Source organism: Seriola lalandi, unplaced genomic scaffold (genome assembly GCF_002814215.2).
Source record: "Seriola lalandi dorsalis isolate HSWRI2012SDOR001 ecotype SW California unplaced genomic scaffold, Sedor1 jcf7180002054660, whole genome shotgun sequence".
Taxonomy (NCBI): Eukaryota; Metazoa; Chordata; class Actinopteri; order Carangiformes; family Carangidae; genus Seriola; species Seriola lalandi.
In genome coordinates this window covers 835,167-852,061 of record NW_019525213.1, presented here as the reverse complement: position 1 = coordinate 852,061, position 16,895 = coordinate 835,167, and the positions used below count along the sequence as shown (strand labels likewise).

At 38.3% G+C, this 16,895-nt stretch overlaps 1 protein-coding gene across 1 annotated transcript in view; it reads right to left on the bottom strand.

Annotated features, from left to right (window-relative positions):
- The window catches only part of LOC111665907 (SAM and SH3 domain-containing protein 1-like), a 45,810-nt gene that overhangs the window by 20,781 nt on the left and 8,134 nt on the right, over positions 1-16,895 (bottom strand). The gene's annotated exons all lie outside the window — the stretch shown is intronic.

Here is a 16,895-nt window from a genome sequence, read left to right as displayed (position 1 = left end):
GCAGCCTGCAGGCAGCAGCCTGTTTTTTTTTTTTAACCTAGCAGTGACACATGTTGTTCAACAGACACTGACTGACACTTCTTAGGACACAACCAAAATTCACTAGTAAGGGAATTACTGAGATCTTACTAAGATGTTTTCTAAGATGTTTCTGGCTACACTTTCTCCTGTTGTGTAGTCAGAGCCAGACTTGCCAGTTGGCTCTCCCCTCCGGATCCCCTCTGATCTGAATCTCTGAGAACCGGATCTTAACACTGCGATGATGTACTTCAAACATTCAGAAGAGCATGCTCACTGGTTTAACATGCCCCTTTTGACAACCACAGACATCCCAACAGAGCTGATGACAACATCTCCTGTCCAATTCAATTTGCCCCCCCTCCCTTCTAAACTCAGATGTTCCGTCTCCTCCTCTGTCATTCCAAGGACATCCACCTTACAGCCACTACATCCATTAATGGATGCTAACTGCAGCTAGCCAAGCGTGCGCTGACATCATAAGAATTGCATGAGGATCTATAGTGAAACTGAAAACTCGCTAGAAAATAGTTTAACATCCAAGAGAGGTCTCGCTTTAAGTGTTTGACATCTCTACTACGACAGACGAGATTCTTGATCTGCTTATAGTAATTTAGCTATTAATTCCTTGATTTCTTAAGGCTCGAATATTCCTCTCAGTACTCCACATGGCAATCAGTAGTAAAATGCGGATATATAATTAATCTTCTCAATTATTTTTCACTCTAAAATGAATTCCACAAGGAAAAAAAACAAAAAACATTTCTTCAAGACACAACGCTTCAAATGTCAATAAATATACACATTCACTAATTGGAATTGATCTCTTGCTCAGTATCTGGCCCTTTCTTAAGGCTGACATCTGGCCAAGGGTTGTAACATCCTCACAGCCACATTTTCCAATCAATGTGCCACATTAAAGTTTCATGTCAATTAAAAATGGTGTTCAGTTGTAAAACACTGCAGCGGTTTTGTACAGGGTGTTAAAATTGTACTTACAGCTGGTGTTTAAGCAGGAGAACACGTGTTGGGACTGTAACAATAAAATATGCCCTTGTTCTGTTAAAAAATTACTTAGAGGGATTTCATTACAATTTATCATCAAATAAAGACATAATTGTCTTAATGTTCAATGTGGTATCTCTACTTTACAGTTTATAGTAAATTCTCAGTCACTCACTGCGCAGACACCTTTATCACAGAGTAAAATGACAGTGAAATGCTCTGTACTGAACTTTTTTTCCTGCGGTCCATTTAGATCTGTCATATTGTAAAAATATCATACAAACTTTAATAATGCAGAATGCTTAAACCATATTAAGTCAAGCATAAGCACTCAGGAATAAAAAATTAAATGATTAAATTCATGCATTATAAACCATTTCCATGCAGTAGTCTACACAATTCACACAACACATACTGTGGTTCCTAAATGCAATGCAAGTCAACTAAAACAATAAATGAGTATTCCCCTATGGTTAATATAAGATCTAATAAAAAGCAATTATCTGTATCAATATCTGAACGACAATGTAAGACAGACTTAAATGCTCAAATAAAATAATGCACTGTAGTGTTCATACAGTGGCTTAGTTATGCTGCTAACCAAACACTGATCACCATGAGTAATTTCTTCAGATAATTTACCTACCTATTTACACGTGCAAAACTGCTGGGATTTGTCAGTTCAGATGGATTTATTTCTTTTTAGGTCAGGTAATTGTGGAACAGCCTTGTTCTGATCGAAAGCTCATCCAAATCTGGCCCTCGCCTTCTCAGAGGAATGTCAAGCTTCGATGGCCTATGGATTCTTTTCTTGATTGAAAATCTCTACCTCTTGCTGCAGCTCTGTCATCACATGCAATCCCTTTTGTTAAAATCACCATCTCCCGTCTCCATGCTGCCTCTGTCTTTTGCTCTCCTTATTCATAACCCTTACTTTTCTTATCTCTTTTGTCCCACTTTCCTGTCCTTTGTTTGTCTTTATCTCCCCCCCCTTTGGGCCTAATGTCTTTTCTCCATTATTTCCTCAGTACTGTCACCCAGTCTCCCTATCACTTCAGACTACAGTCGGATGCCCCCATTTGCTTCATGATGCATGAAAAGAGGCATTATACTGTATTATGCTACAAATCCCTTTCTAGGAGGTTCTATAATAAGACCATGCATTTGGATATTGAATGTAGATAATAAAAATAGATGATTCACACACTGACGTACTGTGGTTCAGTGAAAGCCTTTCTTCTCCAGAGGTGAAATAAAGGCCATGACAAGGTGAGGAAGAAATGAGACAAGGCAGTAAGGAGGAGAAATGTTAAGTGGTAATAGAGTTTTAGAGTCTATATTGATGGGAATAAAAATATATATATTTATATCTTGAACTGAATAAAATAAATGTATATAATAATACAGCAGCAGAACCAAAGCATCAACTACAGCTAAGCAATGTTTTTATTGAATTATTAGTTGATGTGAGACAAACACCAGGACACGATGGTGTATTATAAAGTATTCTGAAATGTGTTCATTGATTAAGTGATTTTTTAAATAGCTGCCAATTAATTTTCTGTCAATCAACTACTCCATTAATTGTTGCAATGCAATACTGAAACCGTTTTTATCCACTTCCAAAAAATTGAATGGATATGTTGTAGATAAAAGAACGTATCCAAAAGTTGCCACATAGTCAGCCATCTGGCAAAAATGTTTGGAGCCAGTTAAAAAACATAAAGTCATATATACTATTATTTCCAGTAATATTTCTAGAATGTAATCTAACAATCAGCTGGCAGACAAAAGCTTGTTTACATGCAGACTCAGCTGTGGTTCTGTGGTCCTGTCTGCTGCATTTGGCAGTGTAATTACGTGTGGAGAGATCTGGATGACCCTGGCGGTTGAGTCAGTTTGTTTACTACTGAAACTATCCATCCACTGACGACATACTGCTCATACTAGCGCTGTCATCCTCCACACAGAAATACAATGGGTGCAAATATGGGAAATTATTTTTTCATATATTCAGGACTGACATACATTCATGTGTGTCATTTTTTGGCATACACTATATACATTTAAATAAATTCATTTGATTGAATGTGGTAACAATATAAAACACTAATTATTACTAATTGCTGTGATCATTTTTATGGTATCAGTAAGTGGAGAATTAATATTGACATATTTCCAAATGAGAAACAAATTGTGTTTTTATCTTGTGTTTGTTTTTCTTACTATATGAACAGTCCAATAGGAAGGTCAACTGCCAACTTTGGTGACAGCAGGGGTCATGGGAGAAATTTTTATTTTCTCTGCCCATCCTGCAGAGCTAGCAGATACAATACCTCTCATACAGCTTCCTGTCATTCCTCACAGAAATGCTCATTCTGCATTTCTTTGTAGCTTCCCTATCACAACTATCACCAGAACACTCACATCCTCAGTTTTATGTTCCCTTTGTACAAACAGGTAGACAGTTAATATGAAGCGAAAGCCATCAGAGGGATGCAGAAGCTGTTTGTCAGATACCACACATTTTCCATGTGCGCAGTGGAAAATATTCATGTCATGGTTATCTGTTGGTATTTTACAAAGGTTACCTGACTTAAACTGAGAGCTGACTCTAAACAAAAGATACAGCTTAATGTTTTCTTCTGCCTGTGTGTGTGTGTGTGTGTGTGTGTGTGTGTGTGTGTGTGTGTGTGTGTGTGTGTGTGTGTGTTTGTGTTTGGAGGAGCAACCAAATTCCAGCTCAACACCCTGATCAGAAAGTCAGTAATGTCTCCCCTCTCTAGCAAAAACTGTATCTTTTTAAAGTTAGAAAAGTCAATACTGATGTATTGGTTTTCTAATAACAGCCCAGCTGAGCACATTTTATTTCCTTCTAGTCGTTCATCCATGTAATTTCACTTAAGCAGCTGAGGCTATGTGGAAAGGCTGGCTAATTATTGATGTGACTCAGGCCAAAGCAGGGAGGCAATCCAAAAAACAGGTCAAAAAAAGACCCAGCAGCTATTAGAACTAACACAACTGCGTGTAGCCTCTACAGGTATATGTGAGCAGCTGTTTATATGGCACACTATCAGTGTTCCAGCAAAACAAAATTAAATTCATGTGTAAACTAAACAATGTTACTCGGGGTGTATTTATTCCCATCTATCTCTTTCATAAATTGGTCATCAAGGTTAACCCTTTATGGGGAAAAGTTGATTTTTAGAATAACAGATGTTTCCAAATAATTCATTAAATTTGTAAGTACATTTGTTATTTGCTGTAATACACTAACTTGATATACTAGTCAGAAAAGCTTGAAACTAAAATTAAGATGGTAACTTATTCTACAAAACATTTAAGGCATTCTGCTGTTTCCAGAGAGATGATATAGAAAGTAATCATGCTTCCAGGTTGAAAAAAAAAAAATCACATCAAAGACATGGAAAATGGTCAAATATATGAGTTGTTTCTGTGTAAGTGGATTTCCACAGTTATTTGAAATCTGGAAAGTATGTGTAACACTGACACAGATGTCAGATTTGCCAGAGAAGCTGAAAATAACTTGCACTGCTCACTATCCACTGGGCATCATTATCTCATACACTGAAGGTGAGCACCACAGATGTTAACTTAAAGGCCATAGAGAGTGTAACTGATTTCATCAGTTGAACAGTCAGTGATCATCTCAAGGGGGACTGAGTCACTGCGTTGTATATAAGTCGATGTAAGATTGTTGTTAGAACAGCAGATTGAGTGTAATTACATATTTATAGACAGAATAAAAGTCAAACCCAGTCATGATCAAAGATCTGTATGAAAACTGCAAGAGGACATCCGCTGGAACAATTTTCAGCAGTGACAAACACCTTCCTTTGGGAAAATCTGCATGAAGGGGGCAAAATTAAAATCCGGTCCGGTGATCACAAAAATATTTGGCAAACAGCTGAGATTTCGTTATTATTCATGCTCAGGTGTTTTGAAGCCTGCTAGTATGAAAAAGGAAAACAAAAGCCTTAACATTAAAGCAGTCCTGCATATTTATATTTCAATAATATCAAGTCAGTCTAGTAATACATCTTTTAAATTAAGTTTACTGGTATTATATAGTATTGTCCTGTATGTATATCTGTAAGGTCATTTTGGATGCTTTTTAATCATATTACATTTAACCGACAGGTTTTAACAGTGAAGGCAGGCTCAATAACAGAAACACTACAGTGTATAACATATTTTGTTGGGATCACTGTTCTCCTTTCCATGCAAAACACAGAAAACACATGATGGACATCAGACATGTTTTTTAGAGGAAAAAAACAAATAATGTCCCTTCCAGGAAGTTACCAAAGGGATGTCAGCACAGATCTACTAACGTCCTCCAGCTGCAATCACATGGTGAAGAGAATAAGAGAATAGACAGCTCCGACTTACACAAGAACTATAAGAAGACAGAAAACATCAGACTAAAGCTGCTTCAGATAAATTCTACACCCACTGGCAAATGATGTTAGATATGAGATTTACATCTCACTTCAGATGCTCAGGATGCATAGTATAGTTAATATTTTTTTTCATATGTTCATCATTTTAGATATGAGCATTGACTCGATTTTCTATTAATAACATTGTGGTTTCTCAACATTTCACTCCATACATGATGTTATAAATATAAAAGCACAGTAGGTCTGAATAAAATCTTCATGGATACACTGTAGTTGCTGTAAATCATACATGAGGTTAATTTTCTGTTTCTCTATCTTCTCCAAATAAGAAAAGGAAGCAGATCATTAAGAACAAAACCATTTATATAGCATAACAAAAACTCCCTGTTGTATCCAATATGTAAAACTGGAGAAGAGCCATAAATACGTCATTTTTACAGAACTAATGTGATAATAGATGAACACAGTCACGTTTCTCATATAGACTTTATTGGCCACCATGGAGACCATTATGTGATTAATGTCTAATAGGTGTTCGAGAAAACTGCTTGAATAATAGATACAGTGCGTCAGATTAGGACATAACCTTGGCAATGATATTAAGATGAGGAAGGCAAAGCAATCAGTATATGTAGGTAAGACACTGACCAATCCCAACTGGGAAAACGGGAGTGAAACTCAGTAACTCAAATGAAAATATTTTTTTCAACAAAGAGCCTTTAAATACCTATTTGCTCTCAACCGTGGTCACAGACACCCAATAAAGGGAATTAATATCCAGTGTCAACGCCAAGACTCCTTACAAGTAAACCATCATAACTCTTTCTATGAAAAAATCCACAGTGGGAAGTTGCAATAAAAAGCCAAGCTATGATGAGCCAAGCCAAAAGTCAAGCCAAGAAGCTATCTTTTACTTCACAAATTTATATCCATGATTGAACCTGTGTGGGTCTGTCTGTGTCTCATGTCATCCATGTAAAATGTCTTGCACTTTGAATCAATTTTTCTGCAAGGATGACTCCAGAGAGAAACTTTAAAAAGCTGAAAGCTAAATGTCAGCGGCTCTGACCTCTCCCTTGTTTACTCTGCTGCCAATGCTTTTTACAAGCTGATTTGTGGAACCTATCTTAGATTCCATTTCATTAAGAAAGACTTGTACAAGTTCACCTCATCCAAGATTCAGCTATGTGACTGAGTGATAAAGATCCACAGGCAGCTGAGTAACATGTCCAGACACTTAAACGCATTAAAATGAAACATAACAGCATGGTGAGCGATAAATATTCAAGACATTGAATTTGAGCCACAAATAGATGCAGCCTGCCTGCAGGCAGACACTGCTTCATGAGGTGCAGACAAGACTTCTTCTAGGAATCTCTGCAAACTCATGTCATGCGACGCAGTTGAGGAATCACAAACGTCGAACGTCGAGCATGGTGTCAAAACCAAAAATTAACACAGTAATATTCTACATGTTTACTGTGTCTAATACTTTCTTCTAATTGCTAAGTGTGAAGTTTTTCTTCTGGTTTCCCATCAAAATTATGACCACAAACATCTGCTGCAGTCAAAGTCTGAGTAATGAATTCAGAAATAATCAAACTAGTGTGACGAGTCACAATTTGTCTAAATAAATTGCATGTGAATTATGTTTACATGTGATGTGCATAATTATAGATGAAAAAAATCATCTTTGTTGACGACTTTAGCTTCAGAAGTAGCAGTCCCTGCCACTGGAAGTGATTTCAGTGATGTATATTGGATCTGTCTGGGTTAAGTGGCTTTATTTATGTTCATTTAGTATAACATATGTGATATATAATATAATAGAATGTTTTTCAGCACTGTTGACACTTCTCTCCAAAGGCATGGCCCTATCCCGGCCCTGTGGATAAACCCCATCCATCTGTTACACCACAGAGATTAAAACAAATGCTAACTGTTTGCCAACAATACTTTACCCAACAACACTGAGCTGAGCATAGTGTTTAATGAAATTTTTATTTTTTTTTTAATGCTGTATTTAACAAGGGCCCTCACTCAGCCATTGTTGAATGCTGTTACAGGACATTTTCCAAATCAAAGTGACATTTTAGGACCAAGGAGAGGACAATATGTTCACCTCCAAACCACGCCACCATCCACAACCTTTTCACTGAACTTAAAATTGAAATGCCACCAAAAGCTTGGAATGGTTCAAAACTGTGACATAATAACTATGTGACATTTAAAAAACTTCTTGCAAGATGTAAACTGTCCACTTGGATGATAGTCAAAAAGAGGTATGCAGCAGGCCGAAACCCAAGTTCTTAATGAGTCAGATCTCTCCATTTCTAAATATGTTATTTTAATATTCATTAGATGCACAGCTGGAGGCACTACTACTCTCACTAGTGAGTCACCCACTAGAACCCACCAGATATGGGGCCAGAGGTCCTGGCACTGTAGTACATTGGCCTCATTGTGCCATATGGAATATTTTTTAGCTTGTCTGCACTAATCCCAGTGAAAGCCAAGCATGCGCCAGCAGACATGTCAAAATTTTGAAACCTGCTAGTGCAAAGGTGAACCTCAGGCTTCAGTATCTACCACAGCTGTCATGTCTGGGTGGATGACTGTGAGAGCCTGCAGATGAGCGGGCAGCGAGACAGGCCTGGGTTAGATATGAATGCAATAGCTAATGGGCCTTCTGTCAGTCTGCCAGATCAGACTCCATAAGGTACCTAACCAACAGTTACACACTCCACCCACAGGGTGTCATTGAGCTAATGACTACTCAAAATACACTGGTCAAACTGTAGATGAATGGCAGCTGTGGTAGTAGAACAATTCAATGCAGTTTAGAATATTTTGGCACCACAGGTGTATAGACTAAACCAACCATTACCGACCCAAATAGCTGTACAATCCCAAATTACTTCACACAGGGCTTATTCAAATCCCTTTGTGTTGGTGTAAAAATTAAGTTAGGCAGAGGTTAGGGTGGATCTTTTAATTGTATTGATCATGTTGCCATTGCTTTTTTTTTTTTCTAACCTCAGAGGAAGACGTTTTCACAATGAAAACTATTCACAGTGAGGTTTATGGATTACGCTGTGTAAGATGCACATTGTTGTTGGAAAGACTTGCTGTTCCATCTTTTCAAACATTTTACGATGCTTTAGGCACCGCAAATAAGGTTGTACATTTTCACCGTATTGGGATGGCAGCAAGGGCCTCACAATTTCTTAGCAGAGATCGAAAATCTTTGGCAAAACTGAATCTATGGTGATGTTTCATGATGATGCACTTTACTACACATTAGAGCAGAAGCAAGTCAGTTACTGTATATGGACAGGAGCACTGCACTGCCTCGTCCCCTGGTTCTATATGATGTTATCACATCATACATCAAGGTCAATCACTTGCTTTGTGAATGCAGTCTCTCCATATGACATATGACTACACACACGCTTCTTAATGGACACGATATCAGATTAAACTCAAGAGGAAATTCAGTGCACTTCTCAGAGTGAAGCTTTTCTGAGCAAAGTAAGCCCAGAATTCAATTTAAGCCAGAGAGGAAATAATAATGTAAGTGAGTGCTTGAATGTAGCAATATGCAGCACTCTGCTCTCCTGCACACTGACATCACACAAATACGTATTTTTGGTAAAGAAAAGAAGACTAAACAGTCATATAATAATGGCACACAATATTAATCTCATATCCCGTTGCATTATCCAGAACTAAACTTTGGAAGCAATGCGAGATTAATCCCAGAGGATGTTTGCTTGTAAACATATGATCAGTGTTTATTTCTCAACCCATAATGGCATGTACTATTATGCTGCTTGCGTGTGAGTGTGCACAGAGAACAATAATGGGTGTTTTGACAAAAGTCATATTCTGCAGGAATGTGTTGACCTCAACAAAATCAGGAGTCAATAGAAAAAAAAGTCTCACCCCATCTGACAACTTTGTTTTGTTGAAGCCAGAGGAGGTGACAGCGTTCTAATGACATGAGAGTGAGCAAGCAGCTGCAAGTGATATCCATAGTTCTGATAAATAATTCCAGTGAAACTCACGGTGCCATTTGTTTAAATGCAGTATCAAATGTTTCTTGTTTTCCCAATGATAAGGTTAATAATGTGAGAAGAACAAAGTCATGTACATGTAAATGTGGCTGAACAGCTGGGAGCACGGCTTAGCCAATTAAAGCATGAATAATCAAAATAGCTGTTCATTCTGTTGAAAGCATTGTATTTCAATAAATAATTATCGAGGAAGTCATTTTAAGCAGCAAACAACACACAAGCACAATCAAAGAAGCAATGACAAGTCCACATATCGTGACTTCTTCCTATTGGAAAATTTAGATTGCCATTTTTGTCCCGACTTTCTGTGCAAAGATTCTAAAGAGAGCAAACAAAAGATTTCTGAGCTGCAATTAGACAAGAACCGAATGGGATTGACAGAACTGTGCCAGAGGGAATTCCCTAATCAAATGATAATTGATTGAATCGAGCCACTTAATTCCACCCTTGCTTGAACATCGCTGCAGTTTCAAAATGGGTAACACATGATAAACAGAGAAGAGTTTGATCAGAGCTTTTAATATCTTCTCTGGGTGCTGTGTATCTACAATCCCAATTATTCACAAAATTTAAATAAATACTACTTTATAAAAAAATAAGGCAACCCACAGATTCAGTAGTAACATGGACTTCTGAAAGTCATTAATTCTTCTGGTAGCCTAAAGAGCGATATAATATCACCATGTTGGCAGTGGGGGAATAGGGATTTACCCAAGCTATCATGTTTGCCCCACTTGAGTGCTAAGCAGTGTGGGTTGATTCTACCATAATACATCTAATTTAACATTTCACTAAGCCACTTGGCACAAATGCCACAGGATGTTTATAACATTCATAGCCTGTCTGGCTTTTTGGGTTTGCTAAATGTCTGCCTGGCTACTGTGCAGTTCCTTCCTTTATGAAACACAACTCTTAACACACAGCGCTCTGTGGAACTTAGAGAACTAAAACACAATGTCATACTAAGTTGAAGCGCTGGACATAAACTAAACAGAGAATTGAGATGATGCAGACTAGAGCCTAGAGACTTAAATGAAGACCATGTTCATGGTTTCAGGTGTTTATCACAGACGTCTTACCGTAAGCATATTAGCTTTATACAGTTTTATCTGGTTGGTAAACAAAGGACACATCCTCAGATCTGTGGAACCTTTGTCCAGTTTTTTGATTTGTTGGTCTCAGTTAATGTTTAATTTGACTTTGACTTGCAACTACTGGATAGTAATTCAATAATTAGTTGGATGTTCAAGGTTAGAGTAAACAGCTCATTAGGATTGGGCGGATAGTTGATGCCATTGACGCCATGCGATGTTGGGTGCAGCACTGTGATTCAACCCCCCACCCCAGGTCAGTTGGGTGCACCCTGCAACACACACTATGATCAGTGTCTCTTATGTAGAGAAATAGATTTATTAGTGATGTCTCAATCAAGTTTTTTAGCCCTAAGTCATTTAATATTGGGTATCTGTAAATACTGAGTCAGATCACATACTTAATGTATGTTACTTAAATATTGATCAAATAGCCTGTGTATCAGATACACTGAAATAACACAGCTGAAGACTAGTTAATCTCAACCACCTTATTTGTAGGAGCTTCTTTATCCAAACACTGAAGGTCATGGTTCAAAAATATACAGTTTATAAGCCTAAATTACTGATATGATGTGAAAGGAAGTTCAGTTTGGAGAATGCCATCTCCTACAGTTATATGACACGATTCGCTAGAAAGTAGACGTTCCGGTCTGTTGGATTTGTTGGTGCTAAAGAAACACTTTAGTTCAACTGTGATTTTACAGTGGTGTTGCGCTCAAATGAGAAGCGGCAGCTAAATGTTTTCTACACTGCTTTGCTAATGATTATTAGCATCAGAGCTTAGTGAACCCAGCCGAAGGAAGTGTTCTTAATAGTTTTACATAAAACATCAAAAACAGCTAATTGCTTCTGCAGTCTAATCTGATCAAATTGAAAGTTACAGCTGTCAGCTCACGCTTATTTTTAAGATTACTGGTGTGGTTACACACCACAGTCACACTGTGAGATTAAAGACTAAGCATACCAACAGCGACAACCCTCTCAGTGATCCCTCCCAACAAAGACTCTGCAATAAACAGTGAGACGTAACAATGTAAGCAGAAGAGAGCAGCACTATGAAAGCCTCCAGCCCTGCCACGACTACACAATCAAACAGGCACCACAGAGGACAAATGTAAGCACCACCAACTTTGCTGGTTTTCAACCTTCATAGAGAAAGACTTCAAACTGCAGCTGTGTCCTGTATAGATATAAAAAACGATTATCTTTCTCAACAGGCATTACCTCTTACGGGGATATGCATTGCCTCACAGTGTGCAACAATTTGTTTGCCCTGATTCTTTTAGTTGATAACACAACACCCACCATAATGGTTTCAGAAACATACTCTTCCAGCACTATCACTTTCCCTTGGATTCCCAGTATTCACTTTAAGGACGCATCATAGTCATACAATACACATGAACTATTACACCAAAGATCTCCACTCACTGCCATCTACTTCCCCAAGAGGCATGGCCCGCTCCCGAGAAGCTTTCTTAGAGGAGTACACTTCTTCCCTGTCACTGAGGCAGGAAAAACATCGCTATCCATTATTAAAAGAGTTGCCACATGCATTCAGATAAGATGTAAAAGAAGCGCAGCTTGGAAGCACTTGATGAGACTGATGAGACGGAGAAAAAGACAAATCAAAGCTGGCTTTAAACCTTGTATGGAAATTTATCGTGGTCAAACATCGAGGGGTACAATTAATCACTTTCTCAAATGCACATGATGTAATCATGGATTAACAAATTTTTCAATACTTTTGTTTATCTGGTTAAATTCATATATCAGTTATGAGAACGGGCAGAAAACAATGACAGCAAACTATTGATGTCTTCCAAACAGCAGAGGGCAAACAACGTCCTTGGAGAGCCAATACAAGGATCGGAGACAAGCTGGATGGATGCGAGGTTTAAATCCACTAGCCACAAGTAAGCACAAGTGCCTCGTAAATGTGCTTCCACTCCAACAAATGTAGATTTACTACTCACTAACAGTAGTTGCAACATGCAAAAAAGCTTAGTCATCAACTTTATTAGCTGTTCCATTCTGACTCTTGGATAAGTGTTTAACCTCAAACATATCAGAGGGAGGTCTTTGTGAATCACACATACCCTGCTAAACTCATCTAACATTATTTGCTTAAAGTATATTAACTTAAAGCTTTCAGAAACATTTTGGAGGTTGATCATACTGTGTGTCACTTCAGTCTGGCTGGGTATGAGGAGGCCTCAACTGCTTGCAAAGCTTTAGACTTCTTTCACAGAGCAGTTTGTCTTATAAAAGGCCCTGTGATCAATAATGTCACGCCTCAGCTATATGGATTTGTATCTGGTGTGTAAATGAATGAACAAGATGCAACATTTACATTTCCTCACCACCATATACAGTAGTATGTAATATTCAAATTAATGTTTGCTGAAACCATTTGCATATTTGGCACTGAATAAGTTGAATGTGCTGTAAATATGCAGCTGGACAAGCTGACTGACTGACTGACTGACTGACTGACTGACTGACTGACTGACTATCCACATAGCATACACAACTAAAAAAATACCTTCAATGTATGACTGACAGGTTACACACAGAGCCTCTGTCTCAACACAAAATATGCAGGTCATCATAATTAAAGAAATTAGATAATTTGATATAATAATAATAAACAGAGAGTGACAGACTGGGGAGAGAGAGGGGACGACCTGAGCTACTAGGGCAACAAAGGTGGAAAACAACACACTGGCAATGTGGTCTGAACCTGTTCTGTGCCAGGTAGATGCTCTCAGCCACTGATATCCCTGTAATGAGTATCTCTCAGAATATCACTGGGTTGTTAGGGTTTGCTTTTGCAAGCTCAGGTTTCTAGCCTAGGTCTATACAGAAGAGAGGTTTGGATAAAAGATGTGTATTACAAAGAGATATTTTTTAGAAAATACAATGCCTTTAAAAATATTCATATAGCATCATCATCTATCATTTTATATATATATTTATATTTATATAATGGCTGCCAAAACGTTTCATACTGTAGATATTCTAAACACTTATTACAGTTGGTGATGTCTTCCGCAGGCTAATGGGTGAACCTGAGGCAAAACAAACACAATATAGCCAATCTATTTCACTTGGAGTGAATACATTATGTATAATATTGTAGGAATTGGTATAGACATGAAGCACATTGTATCTTCTCGAATGCGGCATAATGGCGATGAATTTACGATTCACATCCTCCTAATTTCCCATGAAAGTGAATACAAGAATTGCCATTTTCTATGCAAATGGATCACCAGTGAAGCAGCTCAGCTTACAGCTTGTTGTGGTTCTATGCAATAGTGTCAGTTGTCTTGTCATATGAAATTCATGAGGGAGGAGGGTCTTAGCTGCTGCGGAGAAGAAGAGGAGCAGAAAGTGGGTCATGATCTGTAGATACGATGCTCACTGCACTGTACAGGAGTGTGACCCTTGGCTTTTCCCCTATATAAACACCCACAGCCTCCTTGAAAGGTCAGGTTCTGCTGATTTTATCATATGAAATCTCACTTGCATGGGAAGACCTTGCCAGCGTTTCCCATAGGCAGCCCACCCAGGTAGATGAAGACCCCCCACCCCCCACCCAAGGTACATAACTGACTTCAGTAACTAAATGTGGACTAGAGGCTTTTCTGTGTGCAGCTGTCCATCTATAGCATCTTCCACTAGTCTGAACGCGAGGACATCTGCAAACATTGCTTGCACTGATCTGACCAATACTACACAGCTGGATGGAGATCAAGCCATGAACTCCACTACAGCAGACTATCAGTGGATGGAAAGAGCAGTGGACTCTGTGGGGAAGCTGTTACAGCACACTGCCAGTCACTGGACAAACAGGCAAACTAGAACTGATGTGTGACTGCACTTCACACTTTATATAAGGTGTATTCCCACTGTCCCCTGCACAGTACGATTTACACTAGAAAGGCCAAAATGCAGTTGTCAGTTTGACAATTTTACTGCAATATCATCGCTACTCTCTTCTCAATGACAGAGCCAACAAAGATGCATTTACCCACTTCTGCAAATACCACTACCTCACTGCTCAACAGCACTATATTCATGACATGAAGACAGAATAAGACAAAACCAAATGCAACATATAATACAACATTTCCTTCATTTAAAAATACCTTTGCATAAACAGATGCATGCAGTGAGCAGAAAAAGATCAACCCTGACTTCTTGATATACATGGATAAATGTCATGGCGCACTGCACCAGCTGGAACAGTGGAGTTAGTCTAATCCCTTGACTCCTCAGGGCCAATTGGAGATGTATTGGAAGCCTGAGATATACTGGAACCATACTGACCATATCAGAAATATCTGCACAAGTACAGTATAATGGACATAATGAAACTCGAAACCAATGTTCAGGTAGTGTTCAATGTGCATTCAAACTGGTTAAGGAAGAGAACTGACCACAGTGTTGGTTTGAGAGGGTCATTACAATGCTTGACAGGGCTTCAGTGAGAAGATGTACAGGCTCTGTGCCTCAAAATAAAATATAAGGACGACCAAATATTTTCTAGACTTGCAAAGCCTTGTGATATCTTTAGAAAGAGAGAAATGAATATGCTGGTGATTGGGTTAGCCTTGAACTAGTCAGCTATCAGAAAAATGTAAAACTTAGGTTTCAATTCAATTCATGATGGAGGCCACTTTCTATAATTCACTGGTTGGTGTAGTCTCCAATGTAAGTGCCATATTCACTCAGTTTTCAGTTCATGTTACCACACAGTTCAAAAAGAGAGGTTAACTCTTCCCCAAATGAGTCAGAAAGCAAAAACATCCTGTTTGATTTATGAATGCCTCCAAGAGAGACGCTGCACAGAATTTAATATTAAAATGTAGTGACAGTAGAGAGTTGTGACGGAAAATGTTGGCACTTCATTCCATGTTTATCTTGTAACTATTGTTGTAACCCAGCTGAAAAAAAGTCCTCTGCTTTCTGTTCAGTCATCTTCAAAGCAAACTTACATGCCTATTTGGTTAGAAGCTTGGTCAGCTAAAACTGAGATTGTGGAGATGGTAAAAAGTACAAAAACACGAAGCATTGGCCGCAGAGCGGAGAGACCAGTAGAAACACATCCACACTGATTAAATTTTAATTTGAAAAAAAACCCTCAAACTTTTAATGTTTATTTTCAATTAAAAATTAAATTGAGTGTCTAGTGTCTCACAGGTATCGGACAGGATGCTGACAAATCTAAAAGCTAATTCTACTGTGTTAGACTTTGACCTAGGAGTAAAAAAAAAAGCAGAAGATGTAGATGTAGTGGGCTCATGTCCAATGTTGAATGAATTCTACAGACAACTGCCAAACATCTGCAGAGATTTGATATGTGCACTATTGTGTGTAGCCTTCATCTTTATTTTCATTCTTTTGCATTTTGAATGAGCTGCAGGCAATGTTGAATCTTCTGTGTTTGTAGGGGTCAGAGGGCAGGGGTGGGGGTGGGGAAGGAAATTCACTAGATTTAGTAGACAGTCCTCATATATATAGGACTTGGATCAGTCTCCTCTCTTTAATTTGTCCATCCAAACAAAGCATGCAAAGTCCCAGACAGTTCTGATCAGTTTTGAAATGAGTGAGTGTCTGTTCTGACCTTGACATTCTGCATTTGTATTTTTTTCCTCCATGAACTACACACAAACTCTTACCATTCATGCCTCTGACCAAATCTCAACACAACTTGGGGATGTTATTGCATCATGGCATGTTAGTAAAAATGTTTCTTTTTCTCTAAATTTGTTGGAATGGAAAGCTCTTAATAACTCGCCAAATTCAGTACTATGCAAAACCAAACGGCTGCTCTCTTGACAGTAGTCAGCAGTGGTAGAGTTCATTCAAAATCCAGCAGCTCAATAGCTACACACTGCATCAAAAAGTAGCACTGCACTAAGATCAACATAATTAATATGAATACGAGGTTCAGCGACCTGTAACAGCTTAAGGGAAGTGATCCCGCCAAGAATTCCATTCACTGTGCTCCTATGAAAGAAATTATGCAGAATTGACCAATGCCACATCTTTTTTATCGTGCCTTTGCTTAATGCACTGAAATACAGCGAGTCACATTATTAATATGTGGAATTAGCAGTAATGTCCTGTGAGTCTGAGCATGTAAACAAACTATAAGCTGCAATCCAGACATGACCTATATTTCAAAAGAAATACTGGACTAATAGATTAAAATATCTCTAATGATGAATGAGAAAAAGCACAGTCCCTTTCACTGGCACATAAAAATG